Below are 19,905 nucleotides of genomic sequence, written 5' to 3' on the forward strand. Positions count from 1 at the left end.
TTACCAGCATAAGTGAAGTAATCCAAAGACCCTTTTGAGCTGTGAGCTAAGGCAAGTAACAAAATGCAATATGCTTGATACACTGAACAGCATATGCTAAACATGTTAATTATGTGTATTATAACATACAACACCTTGGTAATGCTTAATAACATGCAAAGAAAGCTTGATTCTTGACATAATATGATATATATACTAAAATACTATTATTAAACTATTGACAGGTTGAATGTCACTGTAAATTTAAAACAGTCCTGTTGAGATGATATAAGATTTGCATAAAAGTTTATAATAAACTTTATATGTGTCTGCGTGTAAATAAATAAAATCTTTAAATGTTTATATAATAAATAAGTTTCTCTCTCTCTATCTAGATATAAACGCACTCACACACACACACACACACACACACACACACACACACACACACACACACACACACACACACACACACACACACACACACATGCACACACACGCACACACGCACACACACACACACACACACACACACACACACACACACACACACACACACACACACACACACACACACACACACACGTCTATGTGCGAATATACAGTTTTAATCTATAGGTAGCATATATGATTGGACACTACTGTGACATAACCCTTAAATAAAGGATATATTCTTATCCTGGGTCATTTAAGCAGCTGCATGTGTGTTTTTTCCTTTAGCTCTGCTTTATGCTGTTTCTGAGACAAGGCTAAGTTGCTGTATTATTTATGTTTACTTTGCTTTCTGTCTGTACGTATAGACATAGTTTATAAGAGTACATATGCACAGAAGAGAAGATTTTTAAACTACATTTAGATAGCGCTGAGGTATTGTAACCACTACTCATCAGATTTACTGAATCATCCAACTTAGACATAACTGGAGATGTTACACAAAGAATATTGTAAAAGCAGGTCTGAGAGCTCATGCAGCTAACTCACAGACCACATGTTCAGAGTATTTATGCTGCTAAATGAAATGTACAACTTATATTTCTTAAATGATAATGCTGCTGTGTAGGAAACATTCGCTAATTTTGTCCTTCATACAACAGACAGAATACTGAAAGGTTAATGACTAAAGTCATTGCAGGAAATGTATGAAACAGGGTTTTACATATGAAACAGGGTTTTACATAGCAGATTAAATCATAATGAAAGTGCTGACGGCCTCGTGAGTAATTAGAGGCTAGCATTCCACAGCTGAAGTTGTGAATGCAGGAGTCTGAAACTGGAAAGCAGCAGCTATCTGAGCTGGACATAAGACATCCTGCAGAAGGTGTCACAAAACAGGTAGCATCATGTCCGCTAGTGAGAAGACAGGCATTCACTTGTCAAAAGTGGAAAATAACAGCAGAACAGAGAATAGAATGCACAGGAGAAAATACTAATAAATGTCAACGGAGTAGCATTGGCATATTGAGCAGCATGTGTGGTTCTGTAACCTTGTAATGATGTAATGCAGAGCCAACAAGAGAAACTTACATTCTTCATCAGCGTAATGCAGACCACAGTGACAGGATGTGTGCCCTCATTATGCCTCATATTATAGTGGTACATCTGATCACAGCAAGTGTTCTTGTGAGGCATGCAGGCCACACAGTGTAGCAGGCATTCCTGATTGTTAGTAAAAGACACTCAGATGCTAACCACTGTCCATGCAGAATATTGAGCCTTGTTTTGTGCCCGTAGGTACAACAGCAGTCAGTAGCCAACACAGGCCATAGGAGACTGCCACACCAACTTTGGGATCTGTGGAATACAGGGATAAAGCCCCAGACATAGCTCTGATCACCAAGGTTTGATTACTGGCCTGGACACTAGAGGAACAAGAGCAGAGAAAGGTTTGACTAAGCAGCCAATGACAACTCTCCATCCAGGAAGGAGGGGTTGATATGCATCCTTCTGAAAAAAAGAAGCACCATATGAAAAGGAGTGGTGTTTGATAGCAAGCCTGCCAAGGAAAACTCTAGCTCAGCAGAGTGGTTGTACAAAAACAGCATTATTAAAATGGTTCTTCTTCTAGCCAATAAAGGGAAAGAGTTAGGAGCAAAAGACAAAATCTCCTAATTTCCCATAGGACAGTAGCCGTTGATCACCTCCCATGGCCATGACAGGTGTCCTTGGACACAGAGAATCACAGGGAACAAATGGATTAGTGGAGAATGGAACTTAACCAGTAGTAGTGAGGCAGCCATGCAAAATGATCAGAGGGATCGAACATTATGATGATTACGAGTGTGATGGTTCTACAGATACTGCAGATACTGATATTATGGACATATAAAGTCAACGCTAGAGATGTTATTTGTCATACTTGACAAAGCTGATGTGGTAACACTAGTATGAAAAGGCACTGTAGATGGACAAGAGCACAGACATGGTACACCAGAAGACTACAGAATATTCAGAAAAACTCAAACCAGTAATATGTACCCTTGTGCCATTCCTCTAAGCCAGGAAGGGAGTAGTTAAGGTGATGCTAAATAAAAAAATGCACAACATTTCAATGCATGATGTAAACATGCACCTAGATAGACTCATGCACAACATGAATGCCTGTGTCGGGAAATGTGACACAGTGTCAGATAATATTACACGACTAGACACAGAGCAGATAGCAGTCGGTCTGCAAACATTTAGCAGCAGTGCCTGCAGATAGATGAATTGTTACCCTAACTGTGCATATAGAAAGGTATTATTTGCATTAACTGAGCACAGTTGTCAGACAGTCAAAACAGTCAGAGGGAGACTGTGGTTCTTGGCCTAAACACTGGTGACAAAGAAATGCCATCATAGGACAGCTTGCCACACAATGGCAGTCAGAAGCAGTGCAGCTCTATTAAAGATGAACAGAAAGAAAGGAACAGTAGTTTTTAAAGTAAAATTCAGAACTGCCCTTACAAATGCATAGCTGTCAATGAGAATCACTATTTAATCTATTTGCTTTCTGGATATTAATACTGCTTAATCTAATATACCAAATCTGGTGCAAGGGCATGATGCATTTATAGTGCAGAGGGCTCACACAATACCTTCTTCAACCATTGTTGGTACAGTTCTCCAGATTAAATCATGTTGTGACATTATCTGATGATTGATCATTGGTAGCCCTGTAGGTACTCCCACAGCTGCATGGTCTACAATACCTTAAGCTGAGTTATGGCGTTATGATAGTAAATGGATTAACAATCTGAAAGGGTACAACTGCTATCTCATTTGTACCCGAGTGTTTCTTTGAAGCCAGAGTAGTGCAACTCTTTCCTTTTGAGATCATTAAACTCTGTTAGCTATTTCTTAGTATATGACTAGAGCTGGGCCTGGAGTCTGGGGCTTGGTTACTTTCTTTGACATTCTTCTAGGTTTCTGTTATGGTACAACATTAAACTCAAACTAATCAAGCACATCTGCTTGTAAATACCTGTCAAAAAAAAGAAAAAAACTTTAAAAGATGTTTATGCAGGGGGGCAAGCCTCTTCCCCGCATCCCCACACCTCCTGATAATTATATATACCAATTCTGAGATCGCACCACAGAGGCGAAAGGGTAAATTCCCTGATACCATCCATAACACCATCTCACCCAGATTATAGATTATGTGCTATCAGCTGATTTCAATCACATATACTTGCTTTTATTCACTTCAGTGAAGTGAACTTTCAAACAATAGTATGTATACCAAAAATGGACATGATGGTTCAGCTGACAGTCTAACCATCATGGGGTTCAAAGGTTCTCTAAGACTCCTCCATTGTAAAGTGTACAGGTACATGGAAGAGACTTCAGGCCCTGTACTTCAAGACAAGCTTCCTTGAATGATCCATTTTTATAAATGCCAGTAACATTTCAGGATTTTGTATTCTCCTTATCTCACAATGACAATCTTGTGTCAGTACAAAGAAGCAAAATGACTTGGAAAAATACAAGCTAGGCTTAACAACCTTAAGTTAATCAGGCTCTAAGAAAATATAGTTTGTAATATCTTTCTTGTAAAATTGCTTCCCTAAGTAATTAAATTTAGATTTTCCAACTCTAGTTGACATAGGGCATGCCTACTTGCTTCCAAATCCCTTCCCACATAGAGGCCCATGCAAATTATTGTTCAAATAAAAATCTTTAGATATGGAGACAGTTCTAAATATCAGACAAGCAATACAAGTTTCAGATATGTGGAAGCATATTAAAGCTTCATCCTGCTACATCTACTGATTTATCCAAATGAAGATAATTTATATTTGCCCAAAAAGCTTTACTTGCCCTTATGATATCCTACTGACGCATGCATCATGTAAGAAATGTCACTTACCAAGACAAAGAGCCAGCTCCAGTGACAACAATTACCCATCATTGCAGGCTGTATTGAAAAACTTCAAAGCTGTAGCCCAGTGTGGGGGGGGGGGTCAAGAAATATTCCACAGGAACCTAAAAGGCTAGAAAGGCTACAGATAATTGGCAAGTTACTTTCCGATAGAATGTTCAAGTATCTTTAGGTGGTCTACTAAGCCCTCTTTTCAGTCCCCTCTTGTTCATTAAACACTGGCCAGTCGCATGATGTTTTGGCATCTCTATCTGTGATTATTTCCAGACAACAAATGTGATGACTGTGCATTACACATCTCCAAACACTGATGACTCCTTTTAAAGCTTCTTGTCTGATGCCAGGAATATCCTACATGTGCTGCAGTTTGTTGCCCTCAAGACTATTACTCAGTCAAGGTTTGTAGAAACTCTTAGTAATGGATTATGGTGTTATTCTGGCTTCCCAAATCGAGTACATCACAGCGATAACCTATTGATACAGTGGGTAATCTCATAGACTGTTTATAAGCCATATTTCTAGCAAAATAGATGGACATTGACTAAGATCATTTTGAAATTCTTGAAATGCTTCCAGACAGTGGATGTGAGAAGTTTGGACTACCCAGATGTTATAGTGTAACAGATTAAAACTGGCAGAAGTACCTTCAAGAAGACCTGAATCAAACAAGGTCCTACTCTTTAAAAGGCTACTTAATTTCAGCAAGCATTTTGGAAGCTGAAAGAAATGACTCTTTACAACATCTATAAAACAAGAGTAAGAAGAATACAAAAGAGAGAATGTAAAAGAATTAGTGACACTATGGACATATATTCTGAAAGAAATTTATAATCCAAAGTACCACAATTCTAATTAAGTGGAAGCAAGATCCCTAAGGGTATAAAAATCTCACCATCTGGTGATATACAGAGTGCATCATGGTAAAGAGAAGGCATAGAGCAAATGAAATTAAATAAATCATGCCAGTATGTCTACCCCTTTTTGTTCTTTTAGGGTACAGCAACATTGAAAGTTAATAATAGCTCCTTATTTTGCTATTTTACTACAGACAGGATGGTATTAAATTTAACATTAAGAAAAGATAAAATATGTCTTTTTTGTAGTTTCTATTTATAGTTGTCTTTTACTATTTTCCATGATGATACCACCAGTGGTTAAGATGGTGTCTGACTTTTGTAAGAATTTCAGTGCCTTTTTAATACCCCTTGCTTAATTTGTGTTTAAATGAAAGTGTGTTGAGATAATTTCCTGTATTCTTATTTCAGTTTATCTTTGCCATAAAATATAGAAATCTGTTATTTCCTTCTACACATAAGCATAGCTTACTTTTTCCTTTTGAAATTAAATTGCATACTAAGCTCCTAGATTTAACATTTCACTCTCCAATCATCAAAGAAATAATAACTCCAAGTCAACTGCATTAATGTATGGGCTACTACCAGCCATATTCATGTTACCTCTTGTACTGTGTTTCTGATTTTGACACATCTTTAACCCTATGTGCAAATATTAGTTTTTGTCATGGCTTTAGGCTCTGTTAAGAAGTAGTATCTCTACATCATCATGGATATAGTCATTGTGACAGTATAATTTGTTAACATAGGCAAAGCTCCTTACAGTTTACTTCTAGCCAAAGTTTGAAGGAAAAACAAATTTCAGAGGTACGTAGCATAAAGAATTACATCAGGCAAACAGATTTCAGAGGTACTTACCATAAGTTATGGCATCAGGCAAACAGATATCAAAGCTGCTTACAATAAGGTATGGCATCAGGCAAACAGATTTCAGAGGTACTTATTGTAAGATATGGCATCAGGCAAACAGATTTCAGAGGTACTTATTGTAAGATATGGCATCAGGCAAACAGATTTCAGAGGTACTTATTGTAAGATATGGCATCAGGCAAACAGATTTCAGAGGTACTTACTGTAAGATATGGCATCAGGCAAACAGTTTTCAGAGGTACTTACCGTAAGGCATGGCACCGGGCAAAGGTTTGGCTCTTTCCTTTAGTTTTTATAAGGCCCAAACCAGGGTTAAACTTTTTTTGAGGGGGGATTTAAATAATTTAGATTTGAAACTGTTCTATTCTGACTGAAACATCTTAACTTTTATACCCTTAGAATCTTCCTCAGCACTGTTTATCTTCTTTTGAAGTTCAAAGTTTGTTTACATAAAAAGTGAGTTTATGCTTACATAAAAAGTCTATTATTGCTGCTGTGCTTCCAATGAAAATCCTTGGCACAGGCTAGTAACGGGTTTGGGGAATGCAGATGGGTTGTCTAATGATGTGATGTTATGTTATCCACTAGAGATGCTAAAGCTGTAGCAAGTCCACCATACTAGAACTGATAGCTGGTCAGTTATTTTGAGCAGGAAGACAAGATCAGGAATCTGTAACCTCTCTGACCAAGTAGTTATTATTATTATTTCAATTAAAGATCAGTTTTCTGAGATGGCATTAGGTTTAATGGATTCTGAAATATACAGTAGAGACTAACCCTTGGATTCTCAAAAGCTTGCACAGTGTGCATGATTAGTGCAAGAGGAAATTTTGCCAATATGGTGGCCGAGCGATCCACGTACGTGCCCGTTTGACATGCGCGAGCGCTCTAGCACTAGTGCTGCACGTTCCCAGCCCCCGTATGCAAATTATCACATTTACAGGTGAAAACCATGCAAATGAGGTAAATCTACCACCCAGAAAGCAGGAAGCAGGGCGTGCAGGGCTAGCATAATATGCAAAAATGTACTCGGTTAGTAACCAAATACGGTACTGCAAAATCCAAAATGGGGACATGACAGCCCCAAATAAAGGCTGCATATCATTGAGGAAGTATGCTAATGGCCAGGTAGAAGGCCATTGGCATTGCAAACAATGCAAAATGTACAAAATACAACTTTTATTATATGTCTGCCGATCTCGGCTGTTTAAGCATAGGGCAGCAGCGCGCAAATGGTATCGGTGGGGAAATAAGAAAATAAACCTAAAATAAGCATTCTAACTAAAATCAGTATTTTGCCATGCAAGTCAATGGCAGGCAGAAGACAACCTGGCCAGTGAATAGTGGTTGCTAAGGGGGGAGGCTCAGTTTGAGATATGTAACTATGCATTAGCAGGCAATCCTATGCAAATGAGGGGAAGGATAGTGAATCCCAGTTTTCCCCAGCATGTGAGGCAGGTCCTAACAGTGTAAGAGTATGAATAGCTGAGTGCAAAACTAGGAGGTAGGTGACATCATGGGTGGGTGTGTCAGTCATACTGTAAGCGGATTGGAGCCCTGTGGCTCGGTTATGCTCCCAGCTTAGCACAGCCAAGCTAGGGGAGTGTCTAATCCTGCCCAGCACGCTTTACAAAGTGTAAGCGGGTGTGCGTGCCATGCACCGGGATGTACAGGAAGAGAAAAGAAGCTAAACCAGGAAACAGCAGCAGTGTGCACATCCAAGTACTCTGTCTGCACGGAGCAGCCCAGGGCCCAAACAGAAGGGCAATGTGAAGGGAAATCAGCAGTAGGAAGGTAATCAAGGAGAACTAACATATCTGGCAGGTGAAATGTATCAGAAGCAGACAATTACACAGGCAGCAGCCCAGCCCAGAACACTGCTGTAAACTAAGCAAACACATTTCCCATTATTTTTTCCCATGCTCTGCACCACCGGTGTATACAAGCATGGAAATTTTAGCAAATAAACCTACAAAATGAGAAGGGCTGCTGCAGGCAACATAGAACAACATGTGCAAGAGGCTGAGGGTGGTGAGGACATGCATGCTGCTGAACAACCCACAGTGAGGAGATGGAGAAGAGTGTACAGACCCAGGGTAACCTACCAGGGGCTACATGAGCTGGAGATACTGGAGCGCAGTCGGGTGGACAGAGACCTCCTACAGCAAGTAGTAGAACTGTGCCGGCCACACCTGACACACCAAACCGAACGAGGGGAACCCATGACAGTGGGCACCAAGGTATGTGTAGGCCTAGGTATACTAGCCACAGGTACCTCCCAAAGCACAACTGGGGATAACAATGGGATCTCACAGGCATCAGCATCCAGAGTATTCCATCAGTTCCTGGATACCATGGCAGCAAATGCCAGTGAGCATGTATATTTCCTTAACACCCGTGAGGTGTTGACCAGCAATATGCGTCTCTTCCACCAAATAGCAGAATACCCTGGGGTAGTGGGTGCTACAGACTGCACGCACATATGCATCAAAGCACCACCCGGTGAGCAGGGTAGAGCCTACATCAACTGCAGGGGCATCCCCTCCATCAACTGCCAGGTCGTATGTGATGCCCAGGGTATTATAATGAATGTGTGTGCTGGCTGCCCTGGAAGCTATGACAATTCCCACATATGGCACCTGACGCAGCTGTACCAGAGATTTGCCAGTGGGGACATCCCCTACGTTCACCTAGTGGGGGATGCTGGGTACACATTGGAGCCGTGGCTGATGACACCTATCTGAAATGCACACACACCTGAACAACAATGCCATTATGAGGTACACGCACAGGCCAGACATATAATAGAGCATGTGTTTGGGATGCTCAGGTCACAATTCCGGTGTCTGGACACATCTGGTGGAGCCTTGTAGTATTCACCAGCTACATGTACCCAAATTGTTATGGTATGTGTGATGCTACACTATATGATCCTGTGGAAACAGCTGCAGCAGGAACAGCATGGGGCAGGGCCACACAGCCCCCCACCAATGCCAAGGCTTGCACAGGCACAGAGTGACCCAGAGGAGGATGAACCTGAGCCTGCCCCAGTAGGCAGAAGGAGGCATGCCCAGTATGCACTGGCCTTGGCAAAGAGGCAATGCATAGCACACGTACTGATACAGTAGGGTCCCAGGGAATGACACCTCTCTCTGACCCGCACATACAGTAAAGGGATGCCAAACATTACACCAACTGTGCTCAACCATGTATGGGGAGTTACTATGTGCATCCAACATAGGCAGCCCTCCAGCACTATCTGCAAGTCTGGCACACCCACAAGGTAAGTCAATCAACCTACCAATTGCCAAATGGAGTAGAATGTGTTGTCACCTGCAGCAATAGTATGATTGTGAGTATGCAAGGGAATTGGGCAGCTGAATGTGATGGCAGCAGACAGGAGACACCCATAGTGGCACCCAGACATGTGTAACACATACTGGAGTCACCATAGTAGCCAGTACTACTCAGGGTGACAAAAACACTGCAGGAAATATGCTGTGCAAAATGTGTGTCATTATGACCCACGCATGCCAGTCAGGACGGTTCACATACCCAACAACAGTTGCAGCCAGCAGGACAGGTGAACACAAACCCAAACAGGGCCTGTGCCATGGCCCCAGAATGATGGCTAGGGTTAACCTCACCCCAGGCCTACACAGACAGACCACAGCAGGGCAGGCAGTGGGATGCCAGTTCTGAAGGGTAGGACGTCAGACAATAATATGTAGGGCAACCAAAGCCATGATCTGTAGTACACAGGTGTGCCTCTAGACAGCATGATAGTTAGCAATACAGAATGAAATGGAGTGCATGACATACCAGTACAGTCATAGCAAATGTGTCACTTGTGCCCCCCATCCTACATAGCAATGTAATGACAGTCAGGTGTGCCCTCCACTCCCATGTAGACATGTAGAAACAGTCAGGTGTGCCCCTAGCCCCATTCCAGCGTAGAAATGTAGTAACAGTTTGCCCCCCAATCCAGTGTAGAAATGTAGTAACATGCATGCATAGGTATAATATGAGTGGAGCAGAGATGCCCAGAGGTGGCCAAGGTAGCAGGATAGGTTGTAGCATGTGCACAATATGCAGGTCTGTGTGCATTAGGATGGTGTGTGTTTCATATTGTGTGACAGTGGTCAGTATGTATGCATGTTGAGGTAAGACCTGGTGGCCATAGCCCAGTACTGCTGATGACAGGGAGAATCCCTCACACCTGTAGTGCCAAGGACAATCCCCACCAGTATACCACCTGCTACCAGTAAGCCAATGTAAATGTATGGTGGTAATATGTGTCACCATCTGAAAGACTGACATGGCATGGCTTTTTGGCTAGATTTGCAAGCAGTACACAGGGGAAAGTACCCCAGACATACAGCATACATTGTATCACTGTGAAATGGAGACACCCTTGGAATTGTGCATACAAGTATGCATCACAGCAGCTGGTCCTGTAGTAGGGAATACCAGTGATGTCCAGCCGAACACCTACAGAGCACAAAGGAGGTAGGACTGATGTATTGGGAAACAGCTGGTGTACCTGCACATGCTTGAATACCAGGAATGCCCCATGCCTATCTGTGTGTCAGATGCAAGTACTGTCCATACAACACATGCACACAGCCCATGCACACATCACAAACAGGTACCTCTCTGCTGTACATGGCAATAATGGAAGACTGCAGCATGCAGTGCAGGCATCTCTAGCTGTGCGTAGCACCCTGCCAGCATCCACACCACCTGAGCAAGACTGATAGAAGGAAGTTGCATGAACACCTATCACACCTACCCTGTCACCCTAGGGGAATTTACTGACTGCTGGTCTGTGACTGTAGGCCTGACAGAATGCAATGACCTGCCACATGTTGCCTGCAGCAACACCTAATGCCCCACAGGCCTCTGCCAAAGGCATGTGAAGTCATGGACACCCAAATAACAAAATCACACACTCCACATAAGCCATATGCAAGGCCATGTGGACAAACCACATTATCATGTCCACCATGTTCCACTGCATGAACTGTGGACCAACACTTACACACACATGTGATGGGGTGATACTCCTAGGGAAAGTATCAGAGAATGTATGCATAATGTCTGGAAGAGGTTAGAATAACAGATGGGGGAGTGGGTGCATGGGCAGCATGGAATGTGCAGGGTCTGACACCAAGCTGTGTGCCCACACTATCCCTGGCTGCAAACACATAAATGGGTGGCTACACACCTGCCCATACACCACAATATGGTTAATGTCCTGACCCATGGCCCCTGCCTCTGGGGAACCTCTGTGAATCTGTACAGCTGTGAGGCATCACCACAGCAAGATAAGCCCAGGCTGTCTTGTCAGTGGGTGTACAAGTATGTGATCCCCTGCCAGCACTCTACCAAGGTGCTGAGCTGGATACACAGACCCAGCAGCAGGTGTCTGTAGCACCCCCTCCAGAATGGCATAACTTACCATGAATACGTAGGTGTCTGCCCACAATACTGGACACAGCTGCAGTCACCCTTGTCCCCCAAGACAGCACTGTGAGCAAGAATGTCCACCTGGCAGTACATGGAGACAGTAAACATCACTGTGTACAACAGTACACATGACTGAATATCTATGCTAACAGCGATACCATGCAGCTGAAGCAGCACAGACACAATCACCTGCAGTACACACTATCTCCTGCACAGTTTGTCCCCATATTGCCAAATGAACACTGGATACCCAGCAGAAACACCTTGCTACCTGTAGGTGTAGAACACAAAGGTTCTGCACTGGAGTACAAACTGCCTAGTATTGATCCACACATTCTATACAGAACGGCATACTGGGCATGCTCACACATGTAAAAAAAAGAAGTCCATGTCAGCAAACAACAGTGTACCAGACAAATCTGGCAGTCGCAGATGTTAGTGCAGACACCCCTCAGTATGCACCACCCATGCTTTGCACACACAGTGGATAGGAATACATGCATATATCCAAGGACAATACACAATAATATGCCAAACATACACATACATAGATGTGTGTGAGAGAGTGACTGTGACAAGGAGCCAACCATTATGAGGCTTGTCCCACCCAGCACACAGCCAAATGACTACAGCCACAAGATGCTCAGATGTCACTCACTGTAGACATCAGCTACTGGTATCTGTCAGCATTACGGACTATGTAGTGGACGTGCTAGCTGTGCAACATGACTGTACAAGGAGGCAGTCATCAAGCAGCTGTATACACATACCTGTGGAATATAACCCTGTGTGTGCCTGTATGTGGAGTGTCAACCTCTAGATGAATGGGCTATTTCCCAGGCGCACACACTGCACTCCCCATAGCCCTACTATGACAAACCCACTGAGGTCTACCATGTTGAAATACACCCTTGAGAAAAGTGTAGCTCAGTAATCTCCATAGCGCATCCCGTAACTGCGTACTGCTGCAGTGTGATAAAGTAGATATGTAGGTGTTCTAACCCCTGATGTGGCAAGTGTGTGTGTGTGTGTGTGTGTGTGTGTGTGTGTGTGTGCGCGCACGTGTGTTAGTGTGCATGCATATCTGTGTCTGTCTGCATAGAGAGCAGTGCATTTTATGGCAGCCACACTCCGTACAACTCCCATACTCGACTTTGGCAAGGCTGCTGATGTCACCCAGCCAGAAATACATCTCCGGGAATGTTGTAGCCAAGTAATCTCCATAGTGTGTCTCGTAACTGTGTACTGCTGTAGAGTAATAAGGTAGCTAGGTAGGTGTTCTAACCCCGGACATGGCAAGTGTGTGTGTGTGTGTGTGTGTGTGTGTGTGTGTGTGTGTGTGTGTGTGTGTATGTGTGTTTGTCTGTCTGTTTGTGAAGAGAGCAATGCATTTTTGTGTAGCCACATGAATTACAATGCCCATACTTGACTTTGGCAAGGCTGCTGATGTCACCCAGCCAGAAATACACCTCCGAGATGGTTGTAGCAAAATAATCTCCATAGCACGTCTTGTAACTGCGTACTGCTGTAGAGTGATAAGGTAGCTAAGTAGGTGTTACAACCCTGGATGTGGAAAGTGTCTGTCTGTCTGTCTGTCTCTGTCTATATAGAGAACAATGCATTTTTGTGTAGCCACATGAATTACAATACCCATACTCGACTTTGGCAAGGCTGCTGATGTCACCCACCCAGAAATACACCTCCGGGAAGGTTGTAGCCCAATAATCTCCGTAGCGCATCTTGTAACTGCATACTGCTGTAGAGTGATAAGGTAGCTAGGTAGGCATTCTAACCCTGGATGTCGCAGGTGTGTGTCTGTCTCTGTCTGTATAGAGAACAATGCATTTTTGTGTAGCCACATGAATTACAATACCCATACTCGACTTTGGCAAGGCTGCTGATGTCACCCACCCAGAAATACACCTCCGGGAAGGTTATAGCCCAGTAATCTCTGTAGTGCATCCAGTAACTGCATCCTGCTGTAGCGTGATAAGGTAGCTCGGTAGGTGTTCTAACCCCAGACGTGGCAAGTGTGTGTCAGTCTATGTCTGTGTAGAGAGCAATGCATTTTTGTGTAGCCACACAAATGACAATGCCCATACTCGACTTTGGGAAGGCTGCTGATGTCACCCAGCCAGAAATACACCTCCAGGAAAATTATACCCCAATAATCTCCATAGCATTTTCTGTAGCTGCGTACTGCTGTAGAGTGATTAGGTAGGTGTTCTAACCCCATACATGGCAAGTGTGTGCATGTGTCTCTGTCAGTCTATGTCTGTATATAGAGCAATGAATTTTTGTGTAGCCACATGAATGACAATGCCCATACTTGACTTTGGCAAGGCTGCTAATGTCACTCAGCCAGAAATACACCTCCGGGAAAGTTGTAGCCCAGTAATCACCGTAACACAACCTGTAACTGTGTACCACTGGAGTGTGATTTAGAACTGTGCCAGGGTTCCATCCCCACCCATGACAGTTCCGGATGTTTTATGTGTGTCCATGTCTGTATATGGAGCAATGCATTATAGGTTTGTCACACGCAGTACATTCCACATGGCCCACTTTGGCAATCCAGCTGATGTCATTCATTGTGAAATACATCTGTGGGGATGGAGTTCCCTAGTAATCCCCATGGTTTGTCCTATAACAGCTCCATGCTGTAGTGTGGTATACATCTCTGTCAGGGGTTCTGTACCCACACATGTCGGTTGTGGATGTTTTGTGTGTGTCTCACTGTCTGTGTTTGGAGCAATGCATTTTAGAATAGTCACCCACAGTATATTTCATATGGACTACTTTGGCGATTCTGCTAATGTCAGTCATTGTGGAATAGACCGTTGGGGAAGGAGTACGTCAGTAATGTGAGTGGCGCATACTATAACTGTGTACTGCTGAGGTGTAATAAACTAGTTAGGTAGGGGTTCTATTCCCAAACATTACAGGTGTGTGTATGCATGTGTGTGTTTCTATCATGTAGCCTGTGTAGAGGTGGTTGTTAGCCTGTGGCCAATGTGGAGCGGGGTTTGCATACATCTTATATGGTGGCCCTAGTATATAGCACAATGTCCACTGTACAGGGATAAGAGATGTGAAATAGCTGAGAGGCTGGGATGCAAAGCCATACCCATACATGTGACATCAAGGCCAGGCAATCACATTTAGCAACCCCTGAATTACCCAGAACATACTCTCAACATGTCACATATGCACACACATACCTAGGCAACAGCCAATATGTGGGTAGTACACTGCATAGTGGCCAGTGATAGTAACCATGGAGTGATAGCAGTGGGCTACAGAGGGCATGCCCCCTGTCCATCCATCCTATATGCATGTACATACTGACAGTGCACCTCCCCCATGTTCCACAATGGACACCTGCACCACCTGTGGTGCCAACACGTGTCCCACTACAGATATACCATACCTGACAGCATGCCCTGTATGGACAGTTGCCACTGACACCAGGGAATGCTGTCAGCATGCCATCAATGTAGATGCAGGTAACCTGATGCCCATTACCATTCCCTGCCACAGGGGGCAAGACTGGCACATATGATGGCAATCTGTGTGCACAGCATGGGTCACATGCCCCAGGTACAGATCCACATGTCACTGTACATGCATGTGGGAGCTGTGCACATCCCAGACTCCATCCATGTCATGGGGTATGGAACACATACATGGCAAGTGATGCACAGCATGGGCCACACACAACAGTCACCCAGGTGACTGGATAGGGTATACAATACCCACCTGTGTGGCCAGGAGTGGATACCACAGCCCTGGGACACAATGCTGACCATTGTCATGTGGTCTGTTGCCACAGTATACCCATTGCCTACCCTTGTAAAGCCTGCTGCCACAGTTGACCACCACATACCCATGCAGACATGCACCCATGCATGTTAATATTGGCACCCTGTGTGTTGTATGATGAGTATGTTCACAACCACACTCACTACAACCCCCTCGTGCATACAGAGGCATGCTGTCAGATGTCAGACACCTCCTCATACTCTTTGCCCATACCATCTCCGTATGACCCCATGTGGTGCATGTTGTACTTGCACAGTGATCCCTGCTAGGGATACAGCACATCAGTAGCAGGATTGCTACAACACATCACTGTGCAGGTACAGTGATGTGATGTGTTGTAGCAATCCTGCTACTGATGTGCTGTATCCCTGGCCCTACCAAATGTGTTGATGTGTGTGTGTCCCTGTGAGAGTGTGGCTGTGTAGACGCTGGCACCTGTTCATGCTGACAGGCATGTGTACATCACCTACCATATAGCTACCATATCCCTGTTGCAGATGTCACACACCATCACAGATATGTTCTGAGGGCTCCACAACAGGTAACCCATGTGGTGCATCCAATAACTGCATCGAACTGTGGACCCAGTACATAGTTGTCAGGGGTTTGATATCCTCTGCTGGTAGGTGTGTGACACAAACAAGCTGCGGTTTTACTCCACCACCCCTCCCTGACATGTCTTTGCCTCTGTCTGCCTCTCCCACTCCCTCTCTGGTGGATATGGAGTCCTACACCACCTTTGCTTAGGCAGCAGCATGTGTATTTTAAGTGATGCTTATGATCAGCTGATGGCCTCTGCATGAATCGCAGTCCTCCCCTAGCTGATTGTATGTGTAACAGCTGTGGTAACAGTCCCATAGCTTATTACATGGAAACACACTCCGATATCTAGGAACATCATGTGGGTGTTGGCCCTTGTCATTCACTGTGAGCAGGAATTAGATCTATTGGTTGGCAACCAGCATCTACGATGGATTGTGAAATTAACTTCTACAACATGCACTGTGGAAGCAGGGCAACACACAGGACGGGGATGTGCCTGACTCACCTACAGACTGTAAGTGCTGCTATACTGCATGTGGCATACTGTTGGTCTAACAGTGTGTGTGTGGGTGTGTGTGTGGGCCAGTCTTTCCTACATGTCTCCATACCTGCCATGTCAGTTCCATGTTTATGTGGAATCCCCATCTGCAGGGCTATCTGCAGACAGGGCAGTGTGTTGTGCTGTTGGTTCCATGTGTTACCTATGGAGCATCTATCTGTGGACTGCAGACGGTAGTATGAGGATTGCAGTATGTAGATCGTGAAAGCCATGACAGTTACTGGCGTCTTATCCCTCACAGGACATATGTAGCCACAAACCCTGTTACAACAGTAAATGCATGAGGTTATCACAGCAACATGTCATTAGTGGCCCTGTGTATGTGCTGCCAGGTACAACTCTGCCAACCTGTATACATACGTCATGCATGACGTAGTGCGTATTTGCCATACAACATAATTAGTGTCATCATATCTGCTGACATGCCAGTGAGATATCAGATCACCCCACATATTATGTACAGTGTGTGTGTGTGTGTGTGTGTGTGTGTGTGTGTGTGTGTGTGTGTGTGTGTGTGTGTGTGTGTGTGTGTGCTGAGTGCTATCAGTACATGACCTACATATCAAGCTTTGCACATATGACATGCTGTTGGGGGGATGTTCTGTAGTGGGCTGTGAGTATATTACACTGCCATTACTGCCATCAGTACACACCTGTTGTATCCCCCATACATATGGTGGGGCTGGGGCCATATATATGTGTGGGTGTTACCTACACAATACATGGGTGCTCCTATGCACTCCAGGGGCCAGTGTATGTAACAGTGGTATATGGCCCTGTATTCTTGAGTCGGGGGGCACCATAAATTACCTTGCCTGTTACATATGTGGGGGTATCAGGGGTGAGCTGCCATAAGGTATGTGGATGTAAAGTGCCATATACTTCACCTATATGCACATCACGTACATATATTCGGTTACTGCAAGCCTACTGCCACCCACCAGATGGTCTATTCTGTTTGTCAGTATGCATGTGATGGTGTCAGTTATGCCTTATTATGTCACAGTTACAACCCATGTGGTCACATGACATCCATACCTCCCACTGCTGTTGTACAGAGTGTAGATAGTGGCTGCTGAACTATACACCTGCATTACACACTGTTGACCGTTTGGTATCCTGTGGCCCAGTCAGTCCTCACTACTGTACAAATCTCTATAGTTGGCCTGGACAGCAACGGTTGTGAACCTCTTCTGAGTACTTCATTAGTATAAACGTTTCACAGTTGCATTCCTCTGTTTATATGGCTGTCACTGTCTGAATAGCTATATGACATGGCATGTACAACTGTCATGGTACACAATGAAAGGTATTCCATGTCCGCATACCTGTGTGTGGCATTTTTCCAATGACCTCTCTGTGGGTATATGTTGCAGGAGACGGATGTCATTTGTATGGTTGGCCCATACAGTTTCCGGTTGTTCAGGGGTTAGCTGTAGGCATAGTGGCTGTTCCATATTGTGTGCACCGACTACATATGTACCCTACTGTACATATATCTGCATGTGTATGTGTACTTACATGTATATCCATATATATGTAGATATATATATATATATATATATATATATATATATGTGTGTGTGTACATATGTATGTATGTATCTGAATATCTGTGCCTGTGTATCTGTATCCTGGGGATGTTGCTGGCTACCACAATTTACATTACCTATGGGAGGCAGACTGTACTGCATGATATATCAACAATACCAGCCTGACATCATACAGGTGGGATGTAGTACTCTTAACTTCTTGTGCCCATGTCATGTCAGGTCCTGGTTACAGTATCTGCAACACTAGGTAGTGTACTGTGGGGCGGATGTGTATGGCCGTGGGTGTGGGATGCCTACATGTACATGACGTATAGTGTGTGGGCCCTCTCAACTCCAGTAACAGTGCATGTGGACATATGTGTGTTTGTTATTCTGCCATTGCTCTCTACAGATGTATGGCCATATGTACCAATATTGATATATATATCCGCTGACATGTATATACCTACATAGCTATATACCTGCATACACATATGTAACATGCTGTGTATATGTAGACATATGGGTGCAGACACTTATATGTGTCGATGTAGCCATCAGCATGTATATATGTCCATATATAGTGATATATATGTATGTAGTGTTAGAAAGCTGTACATATATACATACATATACAGATACGTTGTAGCAGTGTAGACAGTAATATATTTACACATAGATACATCTAGATGATGGTGTACATTCTCTGTACGGTTGCATGACTGGACCGGTTGATATGTTTCAGTTATTGCCCTGACTTCCTACTGCTGTAGTGGCCTACTGTTACACCATTGTGATTGTGTTGCGGAGGTGCCTGGGGTCATGAACGGCATGTGCTGGATATTGCATTGCACTGCATATCTGTTACGGCTGTGGTGGGGGGAACATAGCAGTCATCACCAGGTTCCCCTCATCTGAGCCCCCACCCCCATCAACCGTGCATACGGTCAGTTATTTTGTGGTGGGGGGTCCTGGTTGTTATTCCTATCTGGTGCTGCAATTCACATTTCTATCCATATATCCATATGTATATCTAGATTCATATGTACATATATGTAGACATATATATCCAGCCACCTACATACCATTGATGTGATAGGATTATGTGTGAGTCTGACATTTATATGTACCTGTGTATCTCACAACATATACAGATCTATGACTGTCCGTATGTCCATGCATGAGTGGCTGATGATATTGGCCTGCCCCACATTCGTCTGGCTGATTTACGTGGTTGATGTTAGGCATGTGGTCAGTCAGGAATGCCGATACATTACAGTTGCAGACATCTGTTGTTCAGATTATGTGTATTACAACAGATCACTGTTTAACTAGCAATGTTTTACATGTATATGTAAAATATTGCATGTGTCCAGATATGTACTTCACTTTTGTCACACTGTGTCCACAGTGTTTGCAATAAGAGGTTGAGTGTTATGCTATTCGTACAATTCCCCTTATGTAGATTGTCTGTGCTGCATGATATATCTGGGTATACATGGGATGTCTGTATATCCGACATGGTGTAGTGTTACTTCACTATGTTTGTGGTATGCAGGGTCCTGGGTTTGGGCCGTGCAGTGGCTGTCGATTATGTTGCAGGGTTGAACAAGGGTGTTGGTATGTAGGGTGATTAAGGCACTTGTAAGCAGTCGTGAGTGCATTTGCGCGATGGCATGCATCACCAGCTGCAGGTAACAGCCAGTTACACCAGGTTAGCCTCGACATTGCTTACATAGTGTATGCAGTGCTCACCATCACGCTAACACAGACCTCCAGTTACATATGCCTACAGATAGTTTGCATCAGAGTTGCTGAGCCTGGGAATGTAAACACGCGTGCTAGTGCTGACATATGCTTACAACAACTCATTGCTGCTTAATCTAACTACTACAGGATGCATTCTGCTACCGACACCTC

At 43.9% G+C, this 19,905-nt stretch overlaps 1 protein-coding gene across 2 annotated transcripts in view; it reads right to left on the reverse strand.

The window, feature by feature from the left end:
* LOC122796298 (genetic suppressor element 1-like) overlaps window positions 1-19,905 on the reverse strand; it is a 471,843-nt gene that overhangs the window by 322,974 nt on the left and 128,964 nt on the right. The gene's annotated exons all lie outside the window — the stretch shown is intronic.

Source organism: Protopterus annectens, chromosome 3.part0, assembly GCF_019279795.1.
Source record: "Protopterus annectens isolate FY-2018-M chromosome 3.part0, PAN1.0, whole genome shotgun sequence".
NCBI lineage: Eukaryota > Metazoa > Chordata > Ceratodontiformes > Protopteridae > Protopterus > Protopterus annectens.